Raw genomic sequence first — 21,572 nt, forward strand, 5'->3', positions numbered from 1 at the left:
TTATATTTATGGAAAAATATTTTACACCTGCCACCATATTATCTCCCCATTAAACTACTAGCTTTTTAAAGGCAGGGAAAGCATTTTAATTCTGTTATTCCTTGTATAGCAGCTGACCCAGGATTCTCTAAATAAATATATTTATTTGGAAGGAACTATTCGATCTAGTAGGATTTGTAGCTTTAGGGACACAAACATCATGTTGGGTTCTAATACTTTGCAAATTCTTTAAACATGATCCAGATTCTTTTGGTAGGGAATGGACATGTTGTGTTGATATGCACTACCTTACATGTAGATCCTCCTCTGCTCTCACTCCTTCCTTTATACAATGACCTATTCTACAAGATTCTTTCAATAGTAGTACTTAGAGTGGTTAAGAGTATGGGGTCTGGTGGATGGAACTGGAGGGTGTTATGCTGAGCTAAATAAGTCAATCAGAGAAAGACATGTATCATATGATCTCACTGATATGAGGAATTCTTAATCTCAGGAAACAAACTGAGGGTTGCTGGAGCGGTGGGGGGTGGGAGGGATGGGGTGGCTGGGTGATGGACACTGGGGAGGGTGTGTGCTATGGTGAGCGCTGTGAATTGTGCAAGACTGTTGAATCACAGATCTGTACCTCTGAAACAAATAATGCAATACATGTTAAAAAAAAAGAAGAAGAAAAGATAGCAGGAGGGGAAGAATGAAGGGGGGGAATCGGAGGGGGAGACGAACGATGAGAGACGATGGACTCTGAAAAACAAACTGAGGGTTCTAGAGGGGAGGGAGTGGGGGGATGGTTTAGCCTGGTGGTGGGTATTAAAGAGGGCACGTACTGAATGGAGCACTGGGTGTTATGCACAAACAGTGAATCATGGAACACTACATCAAAAACCGATGATGTAATGTATGGTGATTAACATAACAATAAAAAATTAAAAAGAGTATGAGGTCTGCAGGCAAAAAGATTTAGGTCAAAATCTACCTCCACCACTTACTAGCTCTTTGGTCTTAGAGTCTCTGGGCCTAATTTTGGTTTTCTTGTAAAATGGGACTTAAAATACTTCCCACCTGATAGGGCTACTATGGAGATTAACTGAGATCATGCCTATAAAGGGCTTAGCACAGCACTAGGCAGGTAAAGACTACTGTGTATGTGGAAGCTATAACATTGCTCTCGAAGATGTCTTTAGGTCCATTAATTGTTCATAATTACATTGCCAATTGTGTCTAAGATGAGATAGTATCTTACGGTGTGTGACTATGGTTCTAAATACCTCTTAGTCTACTAAAGTAATAAGGGAAACTTCAATGTGAGTTTAATGTTATTTCAATTGAACAAATATATGTGGAACCCATCTTGTCAAATCCAAAAGTCTTTAGAACTGAGATGGACACAGCTAACATTCCTTGAACATTTTCCTGGGGCCAGATTCTGCTCTAATCCTTTTACATGCATCCCTTGAATTTGGTGTTCACGATGACCCTAAAACCATTATTTTCCCCATTCTACAGGTGAGAAAAATAAAGCTCATGGTGAAATACAACACATAATTGAAATTGAAATTAAATTGAAAGTGAGTTAGAGCTTCAGGAAAAAAAGGAGAGTGTTTAAAAAAAATGGTTCAATTCATTTTGGGTTGCAGTTTGAGATTTATCTATGCTTGACATCCATGTGCTTGATAACGAGTAATTTCTCTTTTATAATTATTTCCCACATGCAGATCAAAGGTTACAAATTAATAGTTAAACATACTGGGGAGTGTATATTCTTTTAAAAGCAGCAATATAGATATCAATTAAAAAGTAAATTAGATATACCTTTTGACTTATGTGCAAAGAGGAGAATTGCTACAGTATTTAAGTGTTTTTAACTACTGGGTAGTCAGGTAATTAGGAAGCTGTCAAAGCTTGTTATGTTATCTTGTAGCAGTTGGTGTTCAGAATATTTCCTGCTACTGATGCCTGAATGGGATGTGGTTAATATGCAACTTTAATCAACAAAGCTTCAAAGGGGACAATTTAATTATGACTCTGTAACTTCTTAATTTTCAATTATTATGACACAGGGGAACTGCCCTTCACAAAGGGCAGTTAAAAGACATTTTACCACTTGCATAAGATTGCAGAAATAGACAAATCTGATCAAGCATCATGTTGACTGGTTGCTTATTTTTTGAGTGTTGCAGTAAGTCTCCAGTGTGTACGTGTATTCATACGATAATGGACTGATGAATAACTTTTCCTGAAGATTGTTTCACAGAATACTAATACTAGTTTTGAGGAATATTAACAGGTCTTCCTCAAAAAACACTTTTGTAGAAAAAATAAATTGGAGAAATACGAGGTTAAGTAAAGTCAAAGTAGTATTGTTTTCTTGCAGAATTTCCCCAAGATTTAAGTAATGTGTGTAATAAGTCATCAAGAGAGTTAGTATAAAAACTATCCAAAATTACTTGACCAGAAGATCTTACTTTGTTTTCCCATAATACTTTGTAAGAAGTTCAATGGGATTTTTCTCTGGGTTATGTTAGGAGAGAAGTCCTAAACATAGGGTTGAAACACCTGGGTGTTCTAATCCTACCACTGACTTGCTTGCTTATCAGGTACAAGTCTACTGGTTCATGCATGCATGCATTGATTCATTCATTCATTCATTTCTACTCAGATGAATCATCTCAAACTTAACCTGAATAAAACCTATTTTTTTCACTTTATTTGCCCTACACATCTTTTCTTCTTTTCCTTCTTCTTTTTTTTTTGTCTGCACAATCAAAATCAGTAATACCGTTACTCACCCAGTAGCTCAAGTTGAGAACCAGGAAGGCATCTTTAATTTGTCTTTTTTTCTCATCACCACCTGTGAAACTTGAAGGCTCACCTCTGAAACATATCTCAGATCTGACCACTCCTCTCCACATTCACTGTTACCACCTACATCCAAGCCATCATCATTACTATCTGAACTATTGAGGTAGAATATTCAAAATACTCTCCCCTCTTCCACTCTTCTCCATCTTCCCTACAGCAGCCAAAAAGGTCCTTATTCAATATAAACTAGCCATGCCAGCCTTCTTCCAAGGATATTCTAGTGGTTTCCCATGGTTCTCATGCTAACACCCAAACTAAATTTGGGGGTGAATCTAGATCTGACTATGAAGGACAAGCAGTAAATCTTCTGGGAAGTGGAAGTGTAGACTACCTTCATGTGGAGACTATGACTTTGGGATAGGGAGACATTTTTAAAATAGTCTACAAAAAGACATTAGCCACAGCAGAAAATCTTGATAAATTGGGTCACAATAAAATTAAGAACTTCTATTCATCAAAAGATACCAATAAAACAATGAAAACTCAGCTTACAGAGTGGGCTTTTATTAGCACATACAGTACACAGAGAATTCGTATCTAGCCCTTACAAAGAATGGATATAAACAAGAGCTATAGATCATACAAAAAGTGGAAGCAACCCAAAGAATATGGGCTAGAGACATGAACACAACATCTTAAAAATACACTATTTTGTGACCCCAGCAGTGGCTATGTACTTATATATACTTAGTGATAATTCACTGAGCTATATGTTTATGGTATGTGGTTTCCATTTCAATAAATGTTACAAAAATTTACACACCCAAATACTTTAAGATATGAGCTGACTTCCTTGGGGACGCAAGTAACTTGGCCTAGTTTAAATGCTTTGTTATCTCTACAGTGGTCTTCACAAGGCAAGTCATTTTTCCTTTGAAAAGACAGACACATTTCATTTTTTTCCCTACAGGGTAGTACCGGTGGAACATTCTGAATAAGAATTGCATGATCATATAAAGCCCTTGCTCTCCATATCATGGAACAGTCATTAATAAGTCATTGTGTCTGCCCATACAGTAGTATTTAATACAGATGGAGGGTTCACTGTTGCGTTTTGCATAAGATGAATAAACAAAGAATCAAAGAGCAAGCGGTATTAATATTTTAAGTACGATATTTAATTTGAAAAACAGGACAGGGAGACATTAGCATTGAGAGCAGAGAGGGAAAAATGCCTGGATGAGAAATGAGAAGAGACATCGTTAGAAACGGGAACTAGATAAGAATACAAATACAAAGAATTCTAGTCTCACTTGACAAACAGCCACACTAACTCAGTGCAAATGGCGACATAATCTTCCATGGGCCAATTCTCCAGTAAGCTGAGCCGACAAAATGGAAGTTTCCCAGAGCCGATGTGCATTTTATTTGCCTCATTTCTGCTTTCACCAACTCCTTTAGATTCAACACAAATACGAGCCCAAGGATAGCTCCATCTTAGCAAAGCTGCTTAAAAAAGTAAATGTTCTAGGGCACCTGGGTGGCTCAGTTGGTTAAGCGACTGCCTTCGGCTCAGGTCATGATCCTGGAGTCCCCGGATCGAGTCCCACGTCGGGCTCCCTGCTCAGCGGGGGGTCTGCTTCTCCCTCTGACCCGCTTCCCTCTCGTGCTTTCATTCTCTCTCTCAAATAAATAAATAAAATCTTTAAAAAAAAAAGTAAATGTTCTTTTTGTGCCTGTGGCAATGTCAAGCATCACACGTGGGCCCAGAGCCACACTGTTTTACACTGTGACAGGTGAGCAGCGGCAAATGCAGGAGAATTATCACCTCAAGGAGCATATTTTTCTCTATCTGCTAATTCTGAATTAGAAACAGCCATGAACTCTCAGCCCTGCAAGGAGAAGGTAGATCATCCATGACCAGAGAGAAAAGTAATGGGAAATGAGAGCAAAAGCTTTCAGAACCCAAGGACAGGGCTTCACAAAAGGAGTCTACATTGTCTCCCGCAGTGTCCCCTGAAAGTTGGTGTTTAAAAAAATAAAGGAGATGCAGGATCTAGTTACAATGTAGCTGTAAAGTGCTGCCTTGTCTTTGCCCCCTGCTCAAAATAAAGCTGTTACCTTTCTAGCCCTGTCCGCCATGGTGCTTATAAGCCAGGGATGCATGGTCTCAGACATGTTTACCAAGTAAAACACTGACTTGAGGGGCGCCTGGGTGGCTCAGTCATTAAGCGTCTGCCTTCAGCTCAGGTCATGATCTCAGGGTCCTGGGATCGAGCCCCACATCGGGCTCCCTGCTCAGCGGGGAGTCTACTTCTCCCTCTCCCACTCCCCCTGCTTGTATTCCCTCTCTCGCTGTGTCTCTCTCTGTCAAATAATAAATAAAATCTTTAAAAAAAAATAAAGGAATCAAAGGACTCTAATCGCTCTGAGGCTCTCAGGAAAATACCCCCCCCTGCCCAAACAAAACCAGACAAAACCCACTACCAAACAAAAATCTTACGGACATGAGAAATGTGCCCATTAAAAGATCTAAAAAAGAAATACGTAGGCATAATTAGATTTCACAAATGGGCCTCACTTCAGGGGCATGGTGGAGGGAGGGATAATAAATAGTCCACATTGGAAGTGTATAGAGTATGTGACACAAGCTAGGAAGTGTCCTCTATTGAAATCATTTCCTCAGACAGATATTTAACACACTTAAAATGCACATGGGAACATCAGGAGGGATCTTTAAAGCCTTTAGCAGGAGGGACAATGCAAAGCTGAGGTCCTTCAGTCTGAAAAGTGTGGTAAGATGGTCTCACAGTTCTCACCCATTAGCCAGGTGTCCTGTTCTGCACTTCAAGGGAAAGAGAACGGTGAGCCATGCTCTCCATCCCATGAAGGCAAAGAAAAAATCTTGTTGGCCCTAACTGTGACTTTCATGCGCAATAACTTCAACTCCAAATGGAACTCATCTCTTTGCTCCTGGAGCCGAGTGGGAAACCAGTGCAGGTCAGGGTGGAACAGCTGCCATTAAAACAAAGCAGCTCGATTAGCTTTTCATAGTTTGCAGGTGATGAATGAAGGGCAAGGAGAAGGCTGTTCCCTGTGTAATAGGGCAATAACAGGAGCCTCATTTGGGCTGCTACACTCCACTCTGGCTGATGTCAGCTTTTCCGTTATGCACACGGGTTTTCAGGAAGGTGATATTTCAAGGAATCAGGAAAAATAAAAGGAAAGTAAATTAACTGTGGGCTGAGACGTGGCACGTAGGGTCTCCACTTGCGCATGCGGAGCCCAAGGAAATACGAAAGCAGGTCACTTTTAAGTCTAGGCCAGAGAAATGGCTATTTCCTGGCATTTTTATTTGCAGTGGGGTTGACTGCGGGACACTGCCACTGCTGAGTTTCCCTGCTTGAAATGCCATGAGCCTCTTTTCCAACTGCAGAGCATGGAGGATGGTGCTGTTAGAAGTGTGGGGTGCCTGGCTCTCCCAGGAAGATGGCGTCCTCCTGGTCTATCAGCACAAGGGGTAGACAGTGCTTCAAATTTTCTTCAAGGGATTACTCTTCTTTCTCTCCTACCTACCCTTCTGGTAAGAGGTAATACTCAGGGTCTTGATTACTACAACCTGGTGTCTGTCCTGGGACAGCCCCAGGAAAGTGTCAGCAATGACCTCTCAACGGTTCAATTCCAGTGGCTAGATAGGTAGGAGATGCTCTGAAAATAGTTGCTGAATGAAATTCAGAAGATGCTTTTAGCAATTCCTCAATTTCCTGGGCTTTCTGCTTTTTTCTTTTCCCCCCTCCCGGGTCACCCTCCTTCATCCTTGTTAGCCTGCTCTAGTCTATCCATTCCCTTTGTCTATTCTTTGCATATTAAGGGTCTTCAGCTTCTGCCAGCTCGTTGGTTTCCTCAAAATATTCTCTTTATCTGATTTCTTTCAAACCAAGAGCTGCAAATGGAAGGACTGGAGATCCTTAAATCTTCCTCTCTGGTTCAGACCTCAGTGGTGAGCTCTTGGCCCACAGAGCTGGTGATCTCCTCTCATTGGTACATCAAGTTGTGGTTCAAAAAACAGACTCATTAACTCAGCCCTCATCCCATCCTGACACTTTTTTATTATTTTTATACTACTTGTTTCAGTCACCTAAGTCATAAAAGTGGACTTTGTTTCCTAAAATACAACATTTGGGCGTTATTCTTATTTCATAACTGTTTGCTCTTTACCAGGTGACATATTTAATGCCAATCATTTTATCTTGAGTCATGATACCATTACCCCACCCCACTAAATGATATAAACCCTTAATATTTAACAATCAACTCCTGTTCAGTTTTCCCCCAATGACTCAAAAAAATATCTTCAGTTAAAAAACAAACAGGACCCAAACAAAATCCACATAAATTGCATTTGACTGATAAGTCTACTCAATACTTTTAAATCTGCAATAGTTACCTCTTATCCCCTTTTTTCATGTCACGTATTTGTTGAAGAAATGGAGTATTCAGAAAGTTTTACATAAAATCACTCATTCCCTGTAATATCTTATATTAATAAATCTCTTCTAAGACAATATATAGGTTATTTGGAACTTTTGATGTGTAAGGGAAATATAACAAGATCTACAAATCTTTAAAGCACATACGCATTAATTTGTATACACACACACATATGTGTCAAATAATGGCACCATCAAGTTAGAACATGTTTATCCCCCAGAACCTTTCCTTGTGCCCCTTTCCAGTTATCACTACCTCCAGAATTCAACACTATTTTGACTGCCATCAGCATAGATTGGTTTCACTGGTCCTTGTACTTCATGTTAATGAATTTATACATTATGGACTATTTTGTACCTCACTTCTTTCATAAATCCTAACGTTTTTGAGTTTCACCCATGCTTTTGAATGTATTTGTAGTTTATTTTTTATTGCTGTTTAGTCTTCTATCATGTGAACATATCATGATTACCCATTCTCCTGTTGATAGACATTTGGATAGTTTTCAGTATCAGTTATTTTAAATAAGATACTAAAAACGTGCATGTCTTTTTGAAGACATAGACGTCCATATCTTATGAACATAGGCTGGGTCACAGAAGAGGCATAGGTTTTGTTAATGATTGCTGGTTTTCTTTTTTTTTTTTTTTAAAGATTTTATTTATTTTTTTGACAGAGAGAGACATAGCGAGAGCAGGAACACAAGCAGGGGGAGTGGGAGAGGGAGAAGCAGGCTTCCCGCAGAGCAGGGAGCCCGATGTGGGACTCGATCCCAGGACCCTGGGATCATGACCTGAGCTGAAGGCAGACGCTTAATGACTGAGCCACCCAGGCGCCCTGATTGCTGGTTTTCTAAAGGGGTTTACTATTTGACATTCTCACCAGCAAAATATGAAAGTTCCATTTATTCCACATCCTCACAACACTTAATATTATCATTTTTTAAAGTTTTGACCATTCTGAAAATTTTGGTGCAGGGATTGATGAATGTACAGTGCTAGCATTTATTTTTAATTCCAAAGTGCTGAAAAAATTAATAATCCAATAACTTTTATAAGTGTTTAGTAGGAACACACTCTTTCAAGTGTCTTCTGACATCAATAAAGTATAATTAAGGTTGGTGGGCTGAAAAACATAGAAGGACTCAAATCTCATCAAATTCTTCCCCTTTAAAATTCTTTGGTGGATGTGGGCATCTATAAAGACTCAATATCAAAAGCTTAATGTCAACCTGGCCAGTTTCAAATAACATCACATGGAGCAACAGGTGTTCTCCTAAGGAAATCTCAGTCTTGGCTTCTGGTTATAGTTGATGTATCCATCCTTTAACTTATAGTATTTTTTAAAAGATTTTATTTATTTATTTGACAGAGAGAGACACAGTGAGAGAGGGGACACAAGCAGGGGCAGTGGGAGAGGGAGAAGCAGGCTTCCCGCGAAGCAGGGAGCCCGATGTGGGGCTCGATCCCAGGACCCTGGGATCATGACCTGAGCCGAAGGCAGACACTTAACGACTGAGTCACCCAGGCGCCCCTAACTTACAGTATTTACCTAAAAAGATATGTGAAAATGCACAACCATTCATCCAAGAGGATTCAACTAATAAATGAGTATTTTGCAAATTGTGCAGCGATACAATGTATAAAAGCAAGTTAGTGGCAAATGAAAAAAGCTGCATGCCCTTAAACTCAGGAAAGAACACTCATTCCTGCCTTATGGCGTAAAATAGCGGTAGGGAGGAGTGAGCTGGGAAGGAAAGTAACACTGGTCAAGTACCTACAATGTGTCAGGTATTATGCAACACCTTTAATGTAGATATAGTCTTGACTAATTCAGTCATCACAAAAAAAGATCAAGGTGGGTTTGTTACTCCATTTTACTGAAAATGAAACTGAGGCTCAGAAGCATTTAGAAGCTTTCACTGTAAATACCGGGGCCAGAATGCACCCAGGAATATAGTAATGCCACGGAGTTTTATATTACAAGGAGGATGGAGATTTTATTAAATTTAGAGATAATATTAAAAGTATGCATAAATTATGATAAAAATCCTTTGCATTTCCCACAAAGTAGGACAACGTGGCTTGGTGTCTGTAACCCTAAATAGTGATACATATGTATACTGAAGCTTGAGAATCAGTATGTTAGAAAACATAAAAGAAAGAACAAAAGATATATATAGATTCAGGGCTCTCTGACCTTTTGCATTAGTTGTAAAATCTCTAGTGGTAAAGAGGTATGGCAGAACAGTCTCAAGCGTCCCTGCTTATGTGCAGAGTTTGCTCATTTGAGTATTACTCCTCTGTGATCATAAAATAAATTACATCTGCCTGCTATCCTGAGAATTTTATAATATAGTGGAATCACAGCTGTAAGGAAGAAGGTTATCTTCTAAAATCAAACAAAAGGTAAAATGTGTATACAGTATGACTTTTTTTATTCCTATGGATTATGAGTATAACTGAGGTTCAGAGAAATTTGACATGTATATGCCCAAAGCTCTAGTATATACCACACAACAAACTGAACCCATTCATCTACTTTCAAGCTCAAAGTCGAAGGCTCTTTCCACGAACTAGCTGATCTGTGGCTTAGACACAGTAGACCCAAAGTCAATTAACCTGGAATTTGATATACTTCAGTCTGACTAAGTGAAAGAAAAGGTGGGGAAGCTTGTCCATGAAATTGTGTATACTGGGCAAATACTTCGCTCATTAGAGAATGAAGGCCAACAATTCTCCTCTTCAAAGATGAAATGCTTTAGGACAGCTCTTTCCAACCTTCATGCTGCTGTGATCCTATCAGATGGTGCTTTCCGGGGAGCAGGCTATGCCCCCTGTATATGTACCCGGTTGTCATTCCATGAGTTTGCTCTAACTATACTCCATTCTCTCACACTCAAGAGAACACATCAGAATCCAAGTCGTTAAAATGTCATGACTTAGAGAAGGTTGAAAGTTCTCAGTTTTGAATTAAGAAATGAATCATTCACAAATGACTCTTTGAAATGCTATTAGAGCTTTTGTTTGTTTGTTTTGTGACACATCTATAGCCTAATAGGACACTGAGAACCTCTAGCTTTATATTTTCCCTAAAGTGAAAGGAACTGCTGAATGGTTTTGGGTTTGTCAGTAACATGATCTGATTTATATTTAAAAGTATACTGCTCAACTTAGCCGGGAGGGGGCAAGGGCGGGGCAGTTCCGCCTCCGGCAGAGACATTTGGAAACCACGGCAACAGGCCCCTCCCCAGAAGATCAGCGAGAACAGCCAGCCAAGGCCAAGTTTACCCATCAATGAGAACGGCAGAACTCCAGCGCTAGGGGAATACTGCACATAGAATTCATGGCTTTTTTACCATGATTCTTTAGTCTTTCAAAGTTAATTTTAACTTTTAACTTTTTTAACTTTTAACTTTTTTTCTTTTTGAATTTTTCTTTTTCCCTTTTTCAACCAACATCTTATCAATCCCTTTTTTAAAAAAAAACATTTTTATTTTTCATTTTTAGAGTCATATTCTATCCCTTCATAGTAGTTACCCGTATTTTTGGCTTATATATATAAGTTGTTCTCTCTTTAAAATTTTGAGATAGTTTCTTCTAACAGATTAAAATATACCCTAAATCTCTAGTATATGGTGTTTTCTATTCCCCTGCCTGATCACATCCTCTCCCTTTTTTTTTCTTTTTTTAAATCCTCTTCTTTCTTTTTTCAAACAACTTCTTATCAATTCCTTTCATAAAATTTTTTATAATTTCCATCTTTACAGTCATATTCCATCCCTTCATCATATCAACCCTTATTTTTGTACATATATAAGTTTTTCTTTCTTTAAAATTTTGGGAGGCACTTTCTTCTAAAAGACCAAAATACACCCCAAATCTAGTGTGTGGCACTGATCTATATACCAGCCTGATCATATTTGATCACATTCTGGTTTTTTTTTTGTTGTTGTTGTTTTGTTTTGTTTGTTTTTGTTTTTATCTTTATCTTTTTCTTTTTTTTCTTTTTCTTTTTTCTCTCTTTCCCTTTCTTTTCCCACTGCTTCAAGTCTTTTCTGATTTGTTTAGAGTATATTTTCTGGGGACGTTGTTACTCTGCTAGCATTTTGTTCTCTCATTAATCTATTCTCCTCTGCACAAAATGACAAGATGGAAAAAATCACCTCAACAAAAAGAACAAGAGGTAGTACCGACTGCCAGGGACCTACTCAATACGGACATTAGTACGATGTCAGATCTAGAGTTCAGAATCATCACTTTAAAGATACTAGCTGGGCTTGAAAAAAATATGGAAGTTATTAGAGAAACCCTTTCTGGAGAAGTAAAAGAACTAAAATCCAACCAAGTAGAAATCAAAAAGGCTATTAATGAGGTGCAATCAAAAATGGGGGCGCTAACTGCTAGAATAAATGAGGCAGAAGAGAGAATCAGTAATATAGAAGATGAAATGATGGAAAATAAAGAAGCTGAGAAAAAGAGAGATAAACAACTACTGGATCACGAGGGCAGAATTCGAGAGATAAGCGATACCATAAGACGAAACAACATTAGAATAATTGGGATCCCAGAAGAAGAAGAAAGAGAGAGAGGGGCAGAAGGTATAATGGAGCAAATTATAGCAGAGAACTTCCCTAATTTGGGAAAGGAAACAGGCATGAAAATCCAGGAAGCACAGAGAACCCCTCTCAAAATCAATAAAAATAGGTCAACACCCCGACATCTAATAGTAAAACTTACGAGTCTCATAGACAAAGAGAAAATCCTGAAAGCAGCTCGGGAGAAGAGATATGTAACCTACAAGGGTAAAAACATTAGATTGGCAACAGACCTATCCACAGAGACCTGGCAGGCCAGAAAGGCCTGGCAGGATATATTCAGAGCACTAAATGAGAAAAATATGCAGCCAAGAATACTATATCCAGCTAGGCTGTCATTGAAAATTGAAGGAGAGATAAAAAGCTTCCAGGACAAACAAAAACTAAAGGAATTTGCAAACACAAAACCAGCCCTACAGGAAATCTTGAAAGGGGTCCTCTAAGCAAAGAGAGACCTTAAAAGCAATATAGACCAGAAAGGAACACAGACAATATACGGTAACAGTCACCTTACAGGCAATACAATGGCACTAAATTCCTATCTTTCAGTAGTTACCCTGAATGTAAATGGGCTAAATGCCCCAATCAAAAGACACAGGCTATCAGACTGGATTAAAAAACAAGACCCATCGATATGCTGTCTGCAAGAGACTCATTTTAGAACCAAAGACACCCCCAGATTGAAAGTGAGGGGGTGGAAAACCATTTACCATGCTAATGGACACCAGAAGAAAGCTGGGGTGGCAATCCTTATATCAGACAAATTAGATTTTAAACCAAAGACTGTAATAAGAGATGAGGAAGGACACTATATCCTACTTAAAGGATCTATCCAACAAGAAGATCTAACAATTGTAAATATCTATGCCCCTAACATGGGAGCAGCCAATTATATAAGGCAATTAATAACAAAAGCAAAGAAACACATTGACAACAATACAATAATAGTGGGGGACTTTAACACCCCCCTCACTGAAATGGACAGATCGTCTAAGCAAAAGATCAACAAGGAAATAAAGACTTTAAATGACACACTGGACCAAATGGACTTTACAGACATATTCAGAACATTCCACCCCAAAGCAACAGAATACACATTCTTCTCTAGTGCCCATGGAACATTCTCCAGAATCGATCACATCCTAGGTCATAAATCAGGTCTCAACCGGTACCAAAAGATTGGGATCATTCCCTGCCTATTTTCAGACCACAATGCTTTGAAACCAGAACTCAATCACAAGAGGAAAGTCGGAAAGAACTCAAATACATGGAGGCTAAAGAGCATCCTACTGAAGAATGAATGGGTCAACCAGGAAATTAAAGAAGAATTAAAAAAATACATGGAAACCAATGAAAATGAAAACACAACTATTCAAAATCTTTGGGATACAGCAAAGGCAGTCCTAAGAGGAAAGTATATAGCAATACAAGCCTTTCTCAAGAAGCAAGAAAGGTCTCAAGTACACAACCTAACCCTACACCTAAAGGAGCTGGAGAAAGAACAGCAAATAAAGCCTAAACCCAGCAGGAGAAGAGAAATAATAAAGATCAGAGCAGAAATCAATGAAATAGAAACCAAAAGAACAGTAGAACAGATCAACGAAACTAGGAGCTGGTTCTTTGAAAGAATTAATAAGATTGATAAACCCCTGGCCAGACTTATCAAAAAGAGAAGAGAAATGACCCTAATCAACAAAATCATGAATGAAAGAGGAGAGATCACAACCAACACCAAAGAAATACAAACAATTATAAGAACATTTTATGAGCAACTCTATGCCAGCAAATTAGATAACCTGGAAGAAATGGAGGCATTCCTAGAGATGTATCAACTACCAAAACTGAACCAGGATGAAATAGAAAACCTGAACAGACCTATAACCACTAAGGAAATTGAAGCAGTCATCAAAAATCTCCCAAAAAACAAAAGCCCAGGGCCAGATGGCTTCCCAGGAGAATTCTACCAAACATTTCAAGAAGAATTAATACCTATTCTTCTGAAACTGTTCCAAAAAATAGAAATGGAAGGAAAACTTCCAAACTCATTTTATGAGGCCAGCATTACCTTGATCCCAAAACCAGACAAAGACCCCATCAAAAAGGAGAATTACAGAGCAATATCCCTGATGAACATGGATGCAAAAATTCTCACCAAAATACTAGCCAATAGGATCCAACAGTACATTAAAAGGATTATTCACCATGACCAAGTGGGATTTATCCCTGGGCTGCAAGGTTGGTTCAACATCCGCAAATCAATCAATGTGATACAATACATTAACAAAAGAAAGAACAAGAATCATATGATCCTCTCAATAGATGCAGAAAAAGCATTTGACAAAGTACAGCATCCTTTCTTGATCAAAACTCTTCAGAGTATAGGAATAGAGGGTACATACCTCAATATCATAAAAGCCATCTATGAAAAACCCACAGCGAATATCATTCTCAATGGGGAAAAACTGAGAGCTTTCCCCCTAAAGTCAGGAACGCGGCAGGGATGTCCACTATCACCACTGCTATTCAACATAGTATTGGAAGTCCTAGCCACAGCAATCAGACAACAAAAAGAAATCAAAGGCATCCAAATTGGCAAAGAAGAAGTCAAACTCTCACTCTTTGCAGATGATATGATACTTTATGTGGAAAACCCAAAAGACTCCACCCCAAAACTGTTAGAACTCATACAGGAATTCAGTAAAGTGGCAGGATATAAAATCAATGCACAGAAGTCAGTGGCATTCCTATAAACCAACAACAAGACAGAAGAAAGAGAAATTAAGGAGTCGATCCCATTTACAATTGCACCCAAAACCATAAGATACCTAGGAATACATCTAACCAAAGAGACAAAGGATCTGTACTCAGAAAACTATAAAATACTCATGAAAGAAATTGAGGAAGACACAAAGAAATGGAAAAACGTTCCATGCTCATGGATTGGAAGAACAAATATTGTGAAGATGTCAATGCTACCTAGAGCAATCTACACATTCAATGCAATCCCCATCAAAATACCATCCACTTTTTTCAAAGAAATGGAACAAATCATCCTAAAATTTGTATGGAACCAGAAAAGACCCCGCATAGCCAGAGGAATGTTGAAAAAGAAAAGCAAAGCCGGCGGCATCACAATTCTGGACTTCCAGCTCTATTACAAAGCTGTCATCATCAAGACAGCATCGTACTGGCACAAAAACAGACACATAGATCAATGGAACAGAATAGAGAGCCCAGAAATGGACTCTCAACTCTATGGTCAACTCATCTTTGACAAAGCAGGAAAGAATGTCCAATGGAATAAAGACAGTCTCTTCAACAAATGGTGTTGGGAAAATTGGATAGCCACATGCAGAAGAATGAAACTGGACCATTTCCTTACACCACACACAAAAACAGACTCAAAATGGTTGAAAGACCTCAATGTGAGACAGGAGCCCATCAAAATCCTAAAGGAGAACACAGGCAACAACCTCTTCAACCTCAGCCGAAGCAACTTCTTCCTAGAAACATCGCCAAAGGCAAGGGAAGCAAGGGCAAAAATGAACTATTGGGACTTCATCAAGATAAAAAGCTTCTGCACAGCAAAGGAAACAGTCAACAAAACCAAAAGACAACCGACAGAATGGGAGAAGATATTTGCAAATGACATATCAGATAAAGGGCTAGTATCCAAAATCTATAAAGAACTCATCAAACTCAACACCCAAAGAACAAAAAATCCAATCAAGAAATGGGCAGAAGACCTGAACAGACATTTTTCCAAAGAAGACATCCAAATGGCCAACAGACACATGAAAAAGTGCTCAATATCGCTTGGCATCAGGGAAATCCAAATCAAAACCTCCATGAGATACCACCTCACACCAGTCAGAATGGCTAAAATTAACAAGTCAGGAAATGACAGATGTTGGCGGGGATGTGGAGAAAGGGGAACCCTCCTACACTGTTGGTGGGAATGCAAGCTGGTGCAGCCACTCTGGAAAACTGTATGGAGATTCCTCAAAAAGTTGAAAATAGAGCTACCATATGATCCAGCAATTGCACTACTGGGTATTTACCCCAAAGATACAAAAGTAGGGATCCGAACAGGTACGTGCACCCCGATGTTTATAGCAGCAATGTCCACAATAGCCAAACTGTGGAAAGAGCCAAGATGTCCATCGACAGATGAATGGATAAAGAAGATGTGGTATATATATACAATGGAATATTATGCAGCCATCAAAAGGAATGAGATCTTGCCATTTGCAACGATGTGGATGGAACTGGAGGGTATTATGTTGAGTGAAATAAGTCAAACAGAGAAGGACATGTATCATATGATCTCACTGATATGAGGAATTCTTAATTGCAGGAAACAAACTGAGGGTTGCTGGAGTTGGGGGTGGGGTGGGAGGGATGGGGTGACTGGGTGATAGACACTGGGGAGGGTATGTGCTCTGGTAAGCGCTGTGAATTGTGCAAGACTGTTGAATCTCAGATCTGTACCTCTGAAACAAATAATGCAATATATGTTAAGGAAAAAAGAGAAGAAGAAGAAGGTAGCGGGAGGGGAAGAATGAAGCGGGGGAAATCGGAGGGGTAGACGTACCATGAGAGACGATGGACTCTGAAAAACAAACAGGGTTCTAGAGGGGAGGGGGGTGGGAGGATGGGTTAGCCTGGTGGTAGGTATTGAGGAGGGCACATTCTGCATGGAGCACTGGGTGTTATGCACAAACAATGAATCATGGAACACTACATCTAAAACTAATGATGTAATGTATGGGGATTAACATAAGAATAAAAAAAATTAAAAAAAAAGTATACTGCTCAAGAAGAGAGGGAGGGAGAAAGAGAGAGAGAGAGACAACTGCCACATACAACAACATGGATGGACCTTGAAGGCATGATGTTGGGAAAAATCAGACAGAGAAAGACAAACACTGTATAATATCACTTATATGTGGAATCTAAAAAAACCCCTGAACTTGCAAAAACAGAGAGTAGAATAGTAATTACCAGGGGCTGAGAGGTGGGGGAATTGGAGAGATATTTAAGAGTACAAACTTGCAACTAGTAGATAAATGAGTTCTGGAGATCTAATGCACAACATAGTGATTATAATCAACAATATTGTATTAGAAACTTCAAAGTTGCTGAGAGACTACATCCTAACCTTTCTCAACATAAAAAAGAAGTGATAATGCAGTATAATAAATGTGTCAAACCAACACACTGTACAAACTTACAGAGTCTTGTATGTCAGTGATACCTCAAAAGAAGAAAAAATAAAAATAAATAATTAAAAAACCCAAAGCTCTAGCTTTATAAAGTACGCCACCAATTCTTGTGACAGTGGTACTCCAAGATGGACTTTAAATGGGCAAACATGAATGAATCCCTTGAGGATAAGCTAAAAAAGAGAGAGAATCGAGTCAGATTTCTTAAGTTAAATCCCAGCTTTATTTTGAACCCCCTGTTAGAGCTGGGACAACCTAATTCAACTTTCTAAGTCAGTCTCCTCAGTTGTAAAATAAGGATATAGTCATGTCTACTTCATAAGGCTCTGCTGAAGATTGAATCAGTTAATATACATAACATGCTAAGAGTGCTTAGTACCTAGCAAGTGTTAAATGTGAGGCAAAGACAATTAGAAAGTAAGTAGGAAAGATGGGCATAACCTGTCATCTTATGTTATTAAGAAACAGCTATCTTTAGCCTTAAAGAGGTAGCCAACACATTGGACATGCCCTTGAAATAGTTTTCATTATCCTGACGCATAAAGGAGTGGTTAGAATGATTTTGGTGAGAAGGAATCCAAGTAATGTCAGACATAGGATCTTAAGTTCACACAGGACACCAAGGTCAGAAGAGATTTCTTCAGTAAGAACACCGAGATGTCCACAGCTTTACTTTATAATACCAGGAAAGGCAGCATAAACTGATCTCTAAGAGGATGGGTGCTGGAACTGGAGAACCAGTGAATGAATTCCAGTTCTACCATTTACCTGCTGTGCCAACTTGGGAAAGTCACAGAACTAGCCTGATTCTCAGTTTCCTCATTTGTAAAATGGGGATAATAACTGGAACTACCCAACAAGGTTGTTGGGAGGATTATGCACAAGTATACACACAGTATTCAGAATGGTATCTGACTCACAGTAAGTTCTCAGTACCTGTCCATGATCATCACCATCAGGAATAAGAGCAAAGTGAATTCACCCACTTGGGTGGACCAGAAGGATTGATAATTTATTCTAATGGAAATCAATCAGGTAGAATAATGGTGCCGCAGATGCATCCCCTCTTTTTAGTATCCCGAGTAAAACCTTCTCATAGAAGGAAAAAAAAATTCAAATTCATCTGCTCCAACAGAACCATCACATCAAATAAAAGGTCTCCACATCTTTAATTGAATTTTCAAGCTGATGACAGATTGTGTGTGAACAATGGCCCAAATGATTAAAAAATCTGAATATGAACTCTAAGTTGGTTGCAATTCACCTATATCACTACTGTGCTGCAAATAAATAGAATTAAATATAATTGCATTCTTCTGGTTTTCTTTTCAGAGCTGCAGTTAAATGCTCCATTAGAATGGTTAATATGGAAATTGGTGCCTCCCCCAATCAAAACATCATAAATAACTGATTCTAGGGCTTGATGTCACAGCATATTTTCAGCATTTTTTATTTAAAAAACACAAAAAATCAAATCTTAATATGGTATAAAGATAACATCAAGGGCAAAATGATATAAAGGAAAAGTACAGAGTCAGAAAATGAAGGTTTTAATGTCCTAACATCATTTCTTTTTGTGCCACTTTAAGTTGCTTCGTAATGCATAAGGTGGCCAGGTTGTGACCATTCTTGTCTTTAACCTTCCCAAGACTCAATTTATTCATCTGTAAAACCTCAAATAAAACATTTATCATGCCTATCATACAGACCTCTTGTAAGAATTGAAGGGGACAATGTGTATAAACTTGAAAATGCTAACATCTTATGAAATATTTTATTAGAAACTGTATGAGTTTCTTATTCCTTAAGAATACTCCAAAAGAATAAGAAATAAGTTCCACAGCAGCATTGAAATATTTCTAACCATTCTGCAGGGGGAGAGATGACCAAATCCAGAGAACCTGCGCAGCCAACTCCTTTAAAAGTGGAGGTCGGGTTCTCTAGCAATGATGGGAGGCTGCCAGTTTATATCCACACATCCTTTTAATCAGTGCAATGTCCTGCCTAAAAACCACTCTTTACCACCTGTGGAATTCCCTAATTCACTTAACCGGCTGCATTCGTCAACACACAGAATGTTGAGACTGTCTAACTGTGAACCACAAAACGGGACAGAAAGAACGCCACTAACTTCGTAACTTATAAAGAGTGATTGCCAGCCAGCCAAGGTTGTTAAAGGGATCGATGGTATCGAAAGAATGAGCTGTGGTGAGCAGAGTATTGACCATTGAAAAGAATGATGGACAATTACAGTCCTGACCCAACATCAGTGTTAGAAAGGTCACTGCTGATAGATGTCTCCGTTCCCTCTTCAAAAAGTCCTTTTATGCTTGATTACAGTTCTTTTTCCTCTTCATTATTCCGTTTTCTCAAGCGGTTCTTTCAGAATCTTAATGACAGTGAATAGCACCATCCAGCAGATGGTAAACATATCACTTACATTATTATTATTAGCGTTTTGTAACTTTTACACCCTGTATAGAAAGCCATATAGAATGAGAATTTCAGAAAACAAGACTGAAATTGGCACATTACTTAAAATGCAGAAACTACAGTTGTATATCATTAAGGCTACAAATTGAAATTCCCCCAAAGTCAAAGAATGAACCAAGTTATGGTTCTCTAGGTGGTGTTCATTTCCTACTGTCGTATATGCTGTGTAATGAACAACATGTTGTGTTATACTTATAAACCTAGCTAATAATCGGCACTACGATCCATATGCAAAACCCATATTATGACTTAATGTTATGTGGAAAACCATCACCTTGGCATTTTTATGCTTTTGTGAGATTTCTTCTTGAAAGGGAAGTTTCCTATTGAGTAAACGTTTAAATTTAACTTCTAAAAAGGAGTAAACAGAGAAAGAAAAGCAATCTTTTCCTTCTCTGACTTCCTATAGGGATTATGTGTTATTATATCTGCATCTTTCACCAGGATTTCAGATCTAGAGAGATAGGATCATCTCTGATTCAACTCCTGATTCATTTCTGCATGGCCCACAGCATGCAGCACCATCATATAAAAGGTCAATGCAAATACATGTGTCTTGACAAGATGGATGGTTTGGAAAGGGACCGGATGAATCCAAGAAAGAACGCCCGTGTGTCATCTATGGCATGCAAAGTAGTGGCTCCAAAACTTACCTGTGCCCCCAAATTGACAAAAGAGTTGTCTGAACACTTAATTCCCAGCCCCCTGTCCAAACTCAGTGGATCAATTTCTCACTGGAGGGACCTGGAATCTAAATTTAAATAAAAGCTTCCCAGTTGATTATTTTGCAGCCAGTATGGGCTTAGTGTATGTAGTGATACTTAGGTCTCTTTGAGATCAAAAAAGCCCTTATTGCTAGGTCAGGCATAGACCACTGATTCACTTCATAAGCCATCTCTGGCAGCATGGCCATTGAAGATCTACATACTGAAAATGTGGTCCATGGACCAGGGACATCTGGAAGCCTGTTAGAAAAGCTGAATCTCAGGCTATGCAGCAGACCTACTAAATAAAAATCTGCATTTGAACGTGAGCTCCAGTGATTCACGTGCACGGCAATGGAAGCGCTTGGTCTAGAAAAATGTTCAAGTGTCATATATAGACCAGCACCATCAGCATCACCTAGCAGGTTATGAGAAATGCAGACTCTTAGGTGCCGCCCCAAACCTACTGAATGAAAATTTATGGAGGAGGGATCTAAGAATATGATTTTTTGTTTTGTTTTGTTTTTGTTTTTAACAAACTTTTCAGGTAATGCTATGCATACTAAAGTTTGAGAACCACTGATCTAAAGCATATTGCTAAAGAGTTGTAAGGATACACTTGGGCTTACTGCAAAAGATGTATTGCTCAATTAATAACATCTACCAAGGTACAGAAGGGGACAAGTAATGAGATTCATGCCACATATTTATTATCTCTGCTATAGATAGAAAACTTGACTCATGGGTTCATGATGCTTTAAGACCAAATACACAAGACTTTGAAGAAATCAAAATTGGTACTAGGATAAGAACTAAAAGATGAACAAGCAAAAAATAAAAAGTTAGGGGAGGGAAATGCCAGGAAAAACAAGAAAAGGATTAAACCCTACACAGATAAAACAAGTGTGGCCATATACTGGTAACTGTTAAAGCTGGATGATGGGCAACGAGAGTTTATTTTACCATTCATTCTACTTTCGAGTATATGTGGAATGCTTTATAATAAAAAGTTTCAAACTAAATCCATCCAGCGATACATTATTGCCTATGCAGTTAGAAAGCATTCATAATATTGATAACATCCATTGTTGATGCAAATGTGGAAAAGGAAACCTTCATATATTGTTGGTAGGAGTATGATTATGGTCTTTTGGAAGGCAACTTGATAGTAAATATTAGACTGTTTAAAAATGTTTCATACATATTGACCCAGTAATTCTATTTCTAGAAAGCTTATGTACAAAAGAAGTCATCCATTTGGGT

At 38.6% G+C, this 21,572-nt stretch overlaps 1 protein-coding gene and 1 non-coding gene across 2 annotated transcripts in view; one reads left to right on the plus strand and one right to left on the minus strand.

Annotated features, from left to right (window-relative positions):
* Nucleotides 1-21,572, minus strand: part of TAFA1 (TAFA chemokine like family member 1) — a 534,189-nt gene that overhangs the window by 227,480 nt on the left and 285,137 nt on the right. The window lies entirely within an intron of this gene.
* On the plus strand, nucleotides 4,847-4,977 carry LOC123323190. Its single transcript, XR_006539266.1, has one exon. It is a non-coding gene; the product is annotated as a small nucleolar RNA SNORA63 (small nucleolar RNA).

The sequence above is a fragment of the Neomonachus schauinslandi genome, chromosome 1 (assembly GCF_002201575.2).
Source record: "Neomonachus schauinslandi chromosome 1, ASM220157v2, whole genome shotgun sequence".
Lineage (NCBI taxonomy): Eukaryota > Metazoa > Chordata > Mammalia > Carnivora > Phocidae > Neomonachus > Neomonachus schauinslandi.